Genomic DNA, 9,857 nt, shown 5'->3' with positions numbered 1-9,857 from the left:
AATTAGCATATCATGAAAAGGTTCTCTAAACGAGCTATTAACCTAATCATCTGAATCAACTAATTAACTCTAAACACCTGCAAAAGATTCCTGAGGCTTTTTTTTTAAAACTCCCAGCCTGGTTCATTACTCAAAAACCGCAATCATGGGTAAGACTGCCAACCTGACTGCTGTCCAGAAGGCCATCATTGACACCCTCAAGCGAGAGGGGAAGACACAGAAAGAAATTTCTGAACGAATAGGCTGTTCCCAGAGTGCTGTATCAAGGCACCTCAGTGGGAAGTCTGTGGGAAGGAAAAAGTGTGGCAAAAAAAACGCTGCACAACGAGAAGAGGTGACCGGACCCTGAGGAAGATTGTGGAGAAGGACCGATTCCAGACCTTGGGGGACCTGCCGAAGCAGTGGACTGAGTCTGGAGTAGAAACATCCAGAGCCACCGTGGACTGGACTGTTGCTCAGTGGTCCAAAGTACTTTTTTCGGATGAAAGCAAATTTTGCATGTCATTCGGAAATCAAGGTGCCAGAGTCTGGAGGAAGACTGGGGAGAAGGAAATGCCAAAATGCCTGAAGTCCAGTGTCAAGTACCCACAGTCAGTGATGGTCTGGGGTGCCATGTCAGCTGCTGGTGTTGGTCCACTGTGTTTTATCAAGGGCAGGGTCAATGCAGCTAGCTATCAGGAGATTTTGGAGCACTTCATGCTTCCATCTGCTGAAAAGCTTTATGGAGATGAAGATTTCGTTTTTCAGCACGACCTGACACCTGCTCACAGTGCCAAAACCACTGGTAAATGGTTTACTGACCATGGTATTACTGTGCTCAATTGGCCTGCCAACTCTCCTGACCCGAACCCCATAGAGAATCTGTGGGATATTGTGAAGAGAAAGTTGAGAGACGCAAGACCCAACACTCTGGATGAGCTTAAGGCCGCTATCGAAGCATCCTGGGCCTCCATAACACCTCAGCAGTGCCACAGGCTGATTGCCTCCATGCCACGCCGCATTGAAGCAGTCATTTCTGCAAAAGGATTCCCGACCAAGTATTGAGTGCATAACTGAACATAATTATTTGAAGGTTGACTTTTTTTGTATTAAAATACACTTTTCTTTTATTGGTCATATGAAATATGCTAATTTTTTTGAGATAGGAATTTTGGGTTTTCATGAGCTGTATGCCAAAATCATCAGTATTAAAACAATGAAAGACCTGAAATATTTCAGTTGGTGTGCAATGAATCTAAAATATATGAAAGTTTAATTTTTATCATTACATTATGGAAAATAATGAACTTTTATCACAATATCCTAATTTTTTGAGAAGGACCTGTATATATATATATATATATATATATATATATATATATATATATATATATATATATATATATATATATAATTTGCAACTTGACAGATGTACTGTTACTTCCTCTAAAAAAAAAAACACAGAGAATCTATTGGATTACAATTTGCAACTAGACAGATGTACTGTTACTTCCTCTACAGTCAAAAATCTGGGTGTTATATTAGACAGCAACATATGTTTAGAAAATCATATTTCCCATGTTACAAAAACAGCATTCTTCCATTTTAGAAACATTGCCAAACTACGAATTTGTTACCTGTTTCTGATGCAGAAAAGCTAGTCCATGCATTCATGACCTCTAGACTGGACTATTGTAATGCACTTCTAGGTGGTTGTCCTGCATCCTCAATAAACAAGCTACAGGTAGTCCAAAATGCAGTGGCTAGAGTCCTCATCAGGTCAAGAAAATATGATCATATTACCCCAATTTTACAGTCTCTGCACTGGCTACCTATTAAGTTCTGTATCAGTTACAAAATATTATTACTTACTTATAAGGCCCTTAATGGTTTAGCTCCTGCGTACCTAACTAGTCTTCTACCACGCTACAATCCATCACACTCGCTAAGGTCACAAAACGCTGGACTTTTCATAGTACCTAGGATAGCAAAGTCCACTAAAGGAGGTAGAGCTTTTTCACATTTGGCTCCCAAACTCTGGGATAGCCTTCCTGATAATGTTTGGGGTTCAGACACACTTTCTCTGTTTAAATCTAGATTAAAAACACACCTCTTTCGCCAACCATTCAAATAATGTATCTCATAATTTTGTACTGCAGTTACATCTGTTCAAATGCACATTACTATTCTTTAGCTTGGGTTAAACAAATTAATTTTGCTTGGTTGGAACAGCAGCTACGCTAATTATGTCTCTATTTGTTTCTCTGTTTTAGGATTTAAACAAGCTTCAGTCTGGATCCAGAACACCAGAGAAGAGATGATGTCAACCCTGAAACAACATACAGAACTACCAAATGTTGCTATAAGTTTGATTGCATCATATAATAATTGCTGCTAATAGTGTTCATTGTCTGTTTGATTACGTCTTTTATTGATTTTTCTGTACATGTCTGCCATATGTACATAAACTGACAGTCATCACTGATAAGCTACTGCTAAATATTGTAGAAACGTAATTTTCTGTGAAGTTGCTTTGCAGCGATTTGTATTGTGAAAAGTGCTATACAATTAAACTTGAATTTAACTGAATTGAATTGATAGCCTACATGTTTTCACAGCGACTTATAGGAACAAACCTTTGCAGTTTCTACTGTAAATCATTTGGTGCCTTATATATTTTACTTACTATACTTTTATTAAAGGGGTCATATGATGCAATTTCAAATTTTCCTTTCTCTTTGGAGTGTTAAAAGTTCTTGGTGCACAAAGAAGATCTGTAAAGTTGCAAAGTCTAAAGTCTTAAATCCAAAGAGATATTCTTTATAAAAGTTAAGAGTCAACCACACCCCCATAAAACGCCTCATTTAAACATGCCCCTACATGTCTACATCACTGTGTGGGAAGATTTGCATAACACCGCCCAAATGTTCACAAAAAGAAAGAAGGCGTAACCATATTGTGGAGACGCTGTGTGTTTCATTGTGAAAGCGAAACTACTTTGTTTGGTCTTCCAAAAGAGGGCAGGACTATAAATCAGTGGTTAAGCTGTATTTACAACACTAGAACAGTTCAACCCAAATATTCAGATGTGTGCAGCACATTTTATGGAGGATGAGGACTGTTTCCTGAACCAGTAGCCTACAATTATTCTGTGGCACAAAGGCTGTTTCTTTAAAGTGGGGCAATTCCAACTTTGCAAGGACAGTCTGGCGCTTCTGACTCACAGCCTGTAAGTATGTTTTCATATTTAAAGAATTTGCCACTGATGAAAACGTGAGTTTTGAGCAGTGTAGAGTAGTGCTTGTTGTTTGTCATTTCTCTGATCACAAATACAGACATGGTTTTATGTTTACGCAGCGCGATACTCAACGCAACGCAACGCGTAAAAAGACAATATAAGTCATTATAATCAGTAATTATGTCCCCACTGGATGCAACAAATGCCTAGTTTGTAATGGGTTTTATTGGTTTTGTGTCATCGTGCCAGGGCATGCATCACAGTATGATAAGGGACGTAACATTTCCGTCATACGCTTGAGGCATTCAGCCAATCACAACACACTGGATAGCTAGCCAATCAGAGCACACCTCGCTTTTCAGAACAATGAGCTTTGTAAAAATCGACCCATTTCACAAAGGCTGGTCATAGAGGAGCAACAATAATGTACATTATATGAAAAATGTGTTTTTTGAACCTTAAACCATATAAACATTTCCTTACACCAAGTACACAAAGTAATGTTCTTTTTAGCAACGTCATATGACCCCTTTAAATATTTTACTGCAAATGTAAAATGTTAAAAGGTTTGAACGGAAATTATGTTTTTACTTTGTTCTCACTATTAACTACGACTTTTGCCTCAATAAACTCCTAATTTGCTGATTATTAATAATTAGCAAGGCAGTTGTTATGTTTAGGTATGGGGTAGGATTACAGGATCTAAAATATGGTCATGCAAAATAAGGCATCTTTAGAAGTATTAATAAACAGTCAATATATGCATGCTAATAAGCAGCTAGTTAATAGTAAGAATTGGTACCTAAACTAAAGCGCTACAGATAAATATTTAATAGTATGATTATATGTATTGCCCTTAAATCCAATTTATTTATTTATTTTGTACAGGAGTGTAATAATGATAGCCCACTAATAATTCTCTAAAACTACAGTAAACCTCAGTTTACATTTTATTCAGGTATTTGATATCTTTAAGACAAACTGCCTGTAAAACAGAACTACATTTTTAGGTGTGTACGTGTGCCTCGACAAATCTCCCTAAGGATGAGTGCATCTCTCCACGTCTGGTCACATGTGTGGTGTGACTGTGATTCAGACTTGTGCATAGTAACAAAGACATTTTGACTGTAACACAAAGGTATTGTGCTGCACTGCTTTACTCTAATTTCAAGACCTGAAATCATTAAAGAAAATTACCTAGTCATCCAACGTCCTCTCGTTAACCAGTTCTGACGTGTACAAGTTATAATGAGCCCCCATTCCTGCCATTTCTACTGTGAGCTTTAGAAGAAATAATTAGAGAAAGCAAGTAAAATGGAGCGTTTCTTTTGAACACTTGAACATTTTTTTTTTCTTTTTTGAGAAAACACGTTTCATCACTACACTAAAATAGCGTATTTATTCTTGCAAACAAGCAATATGCGAATCATAATTATTCTCATTTAAAGCATTTAAAAAATTATATGTTTATTAAATAAAAATAAAAATAAAAATAAGATCTTTTCAAACAATTATGTAAAAAAAAAAAATAATAACGAAAGGAAAAAGAAGTGCAGTACAGATCATGTGAGCGGTTTGTACCAGTGATGGGGGTTTCCAGCATTTGCTTACATAAGCTTTTTTAATGACCTTTGCTCAAAGACCGATTTCATCTACCAACTAAACGATTTATGACCCTGGACTGTACCACACTGCTTATCGATAATGGGGAATGATTACGAATCCACACATTGATAAAATATGTATGTAATTGATCATGTTAAGCTATAATAGGCCTCATTGCTAGCTTTTTTTTTTTTTTCTGCTTTTGGGTTTTCAAGGAATATTTTTCCCAAAAGTGAAAATCACACTTATTTAATCAGCTACATGTCCAGACTTGTATGCCAGTATCTTTTTTTTTTTTTTTTAATATCTTTTTCGTGGAACATAAAGGCAGAAATCTTTATAAAGTCCTAACTAAACTATAACAGGGGCTCACAAGCTCTAAGAAGGCCATGAAGACACCAAGTAGTTCATGTGGTTTGTGCACTACATCTCAGGTGAAGAACATTGCTTCTAGCCTGTGTTTAGATCATGGATTTTGTAATAGTCAATGATGGAACAAATTTAACTGTTCTTTAGCCATCATAATGTTCGAACTGAGTACTTTTATGATACTTTTATAGCACTTTTTTTGCTTTTTGACAGCCCCATGTTTAAGCCCCAACTAAATGACAGGATTTAGATTTTTGAGAGAACTCAAAGGGTCAGTGGAGTTTTACATCATCTGATGAAGTGAAAATTAATCCGTTAGATTCCCCCCTTCCTTTTTTTTCAGGATTTCGCAATTCTTTCTGACTCACTAAGTCTGACTCATGTAGAAGAAAGAACACACTTTTCTTCAGTGTTTCTTTTTGTTGCAAACTCCCAGAAATGTGATTCTCAGAACAAGAAAAAATCATTTCACTTTATGCCTAAAAGTTTATCAGTGAAAGTGGGTTAATGGCTGTTTTATGGCCACTGCAACAGCGTGCTGATGCTGGCACTCTCAGAGCTGTTTTCCACTGGGATCTGGCCATATTCTTGGGTTCTAATGTTTCAAGTCAGCAAGTTCAGAGGTGATTGTTTTTATTTCCTTGTTTTGGTCACATGTAGAAGTACTGATGTGCAATGTCTTATCTCTGCACGTGTGTGGCAATAGACTAGTGTTTATGGAGATAGAATTGTTGCTTAATTCCAAATAAATAGATTATGATCCACAAATAAATGTAAAGAGATTAACAAAAATTAAACATTGACAAATAAATAGAATGAGATCCATAAATAAACCTTAAAGTTTCACAAACATGAATTAAATTCACAAATAAATTGAAAAAAAAAAAAAAAAAAAAAAAAAAAAAACATATTCACAAATATATATTTATGTCACAACCACAACTTTGTCTGTTATTTATTTGTGAATCGCGTCCTGCGCATTTGTAGATAGCTGCGTGCATTTGTGAATCGCGTCCTGCGCATTTGTGAATTGTGAAACATTTCTTGCATCAAGACTTGCTGACAATCCACAAATAAGTGGACTCCACCCATCGTCTACTCAAGCCAATCAGATACCAGCCACATTTCGCTGACCAATCGTAGCATGATCTCGCTATAGCAATCGCATTTTGCTTTACAATCAGGGCGGTCTTGTCCTAAGATAACTTCATTCATCTGCATTGGCTCAAATAGGTAATAGCCTAAGGGCCATAAATGGGTACAGTAAAACATGTTTAAAACTGGATTTCATTAGACCATTAGACTGTGTATCATCCCAACCAAGCCACAGTATTTTATGCTACGTGCCTTTGAAAATGCCAGAGAAACAGTGCGTGATGAAGTCTAGTAGGTTAGACTAGTGCGCATTTACAGTGCATTCTTTCACTATATGTTTCAGTTTATTAAATACATATAAATTATAAGTGTATAAAAAGATGAATTTTGAATGATCACAAAATTCGGGATATGGGAGCAGAAAATGTCTAAATTTATATAATTGAATATAGTTTATATAAATATCATTGTCAATGTCAATGTCGTTTCTTTTCTCCAAAAGTCAACATGATTTCAAATTTGATATTAAAATTATGTGATATTAATATACAGTTCAATAAACAAAAATTTAATTAAGAGACTTAAGTTTTAGACACCATATTGCCCTTCTTTTGCAACATGACAGTGTTTTTGTGTCTGGATGAATCAGCCGTTTAAATGATTCGGTTCAATCGCAATGACTCACTTATTAACAGTGACTTGCTGCCACCTACTGGTGGTTTAAATATCACGTTTAAAGTATCTTTTCTTTTTAAATAATTTCAAATGTCATTATTCGACGTTTTTTTTTTTTTTTTTTTTTTTTTTTTGTCTAAATTATGCATTTGTAACTGCAGGTTAAAGAATCCCATGTCCCTCTGCTGCATGAAACAGTGTGACATCTAAATGCCACTTCAGATGCGCTTCTGTTTTTCCTCTGCATTGCAAAGATTAATTTCATTGATATTTATACCATTTGCTTGGGAACAGCTCAAATGTATCATTATTCTAATTGACAAATTATATGCAAGAATTTGACTGAAAAAGATGATGCATACTTTAAGAAACAATGGCTTTATAAATGTAAAAATGCTAATAAAAGGTAATACAGGTGCATCACAATAAATTAGAATGTCATGGAAAAGTTAATTTATTTCAGTAATTCAACTCAAATTGTGAAATTGTGTAATAAATTCAATGCACACAGACTACAGCTACAGCACTTCTTGACACAAGAAATGTTTCACAATTCGCAAAAGCGCAGGACACGATTCACAAATGCATGCAGCTATCTACAAATGCACAGGACGTGATTCACAAATAAATGCCAAATTTGTGGTTATGACATAAATATATATTGGTGAATATTTATTTGTGAATTTAATTCATGTTTGTGAAACTTTAAGATTAATTTGTGGATCTCATTCTATTTATTTGTCAATATGTTTAATTTTTTATTTTTATTATTATTATTCTTTTTATTTTTTTTTAATATCTTTACATTTATTTGTGGATCATAATCTATTTATTTGGAATTAAGCAGCAATTCTATCTCCATAAGTGTTTCCCAACCCTGTTCCTGGAAGCACACCAGAAGTTCACATTTTGGAATTCTCCCTAATTTAACCCTTTCACTGTAGGTTGTGGAAGTGTGAAAAATCAGGAAAGAAATGTATTTGATATAGAAACAGGAGAGCAGACTACAACTAATTAACAGATACAGTGAAATACAAGAAAGGAAGAAAACAATTAGGAGGAACAGAACACAGCTAATGGACTAAAAAGAGATTATGCTGCCTTCATGTTCTGTTGGAATGATCATAAATATATGAATAAGAATGAACATGAACGGCCTCTTAAGTCTTATTTAAGACTGGGAACTTTCAAAGTGGCAGGCCAATATCACAGTGGAGCAATGAGGAATGACTGTTAATGGTTTTCCCACAACATCTGTTGCTTTCATCAAATATTTGACGCATATTGTGTTCATTTTACATTGCATACTTGAAATTCTAGAATAGTCAGCAAGCTGCATATCTAGATACCGCGGTGAATGTATATAATAGCCCATGTAATGTTTAAAGTTGGGGTTCAGCTCTGGCCCTCGGGGTCCACTTTCCTGCAGAGTTTCACTCCAACCCAAATCAAACACACCTGAACAAGGTAATTAAAGCCTTTAGGACCACTAGAAAGATCAATGTTGGAGCTAAAATCTGCAGGAAAGTGGACCAGAGTTGTGAACAAATTGGACACTACATTTTTTTTTTTAGATCTGTGCGAGATTTATTTTCAAGATGCTTTGGCTTTAATAAGATTTCCCCATGAAATAGTTAATAATGGACCTGGTGCCCTTCATGATTTCCATTCTTTCTGACAACAAAGCACTTGAACATGACAAACTTGTAATTATGACTTCAGAAATGGAAATCTGGACATTTCCCAGAATAGCACCGTGAAGGCAGCATTCCACCCAGAAACATCTTCTCAAGCACTTGTCTCTCCAGGTTCACACCCTTTCTGTATGTGATCTGATCACCATGAACTTTATAGTCCTGCTGTGATTGGGCTGTTGTTTTAATCTCTGTTTCTTGTATCATCTGTGAGAGGAATGTGTGTGTTTTGGGTGAGGTTCTATAGCTCACTAAGTTATGTGCATTGCGTTTGAATGAACAATAAGTTAGTACCAATAAGTATAAAGTTGAAAAACATGAACTAAAACTGAGAAATCACAAATTTAAAGATGCTAATGTCAGTCATGTCAGCATGAAACATGTTGCAATCAAACAAAAAAATTGGGAAGACTTTTCTGAATTTCATCCAACGGTTGTTGACTTAATCATGAAAAGATTTGCATACTTTAAATGCAGTTGTCTTAAGTGCAGTGCAGCCAGAGAGAAGTGAGTCATATCACTCAACTTATGATATTTTGATGAAAGATTATGAGGTTAAAAATGTAACACTTTAGTATAGGGACCAATTCTCACTATAGTTGCTTTTTCACATGCATATTGTTAACATATTGGCTGTTTATTAGTTCTTATAAAGAACATGACCATATTCTACATCCCTAAACCTGCCTAATACCTAAACTTAACAACTACCTTACTAACTATTAATAAGCAGCAAATGAGGAATTTATTGAGGTTGTAGTAGCAAAAAGTTGTAGTTATTGGCTTGTAATAGTGAGAATTAAAAAAAAAAAAAAAAAAAGTACAGAAAAATATATATGCATTGATGAATTCTTTACCAGCAACATACTTTAAGAAAATAAAAATGTGAAATAAAAATATGGAGCAAACACGCAGTCAGTGAGGCTTGGGGGAATGAAATAGCTGGAATTCATCTTTGATTCATCTGAAATCTGGTGTTATTGCTTGTTACATCATCTGAAGTACATGACATTGTACTTATTGACCTCAGTGAGATCAAAGTCTGCATATGACTGTGGTTCGCAGCACGCAGTGAAGCGTAATCTCTTGCCACATTATTACTCTCCTGATCTCACCTTCTACTGTACTAAGGCCACTCTCAGTTCTACAGAATTGATTCTCATTTAACTTGGAAAAACTTTTGTGTTAAGATGTGACATGCA

Source organism: Cyprinus carpio, chromosome B20 (assembly GCF_018340385.1).
Source record: "Cyprinus carpio isolate SPL01 chromosome B20, ASM1834038v1, whole genome shotgun sequence".
Taxonomy (NCBI): Eukaryota; Metazoa; Chordata; class Actinopteri; order Cypriniformes; family Cyprinidae; genus Cyprinus; species Cyprinus carpio.
Note: the sequence above shows the minus strand (reverse complement) of the source record.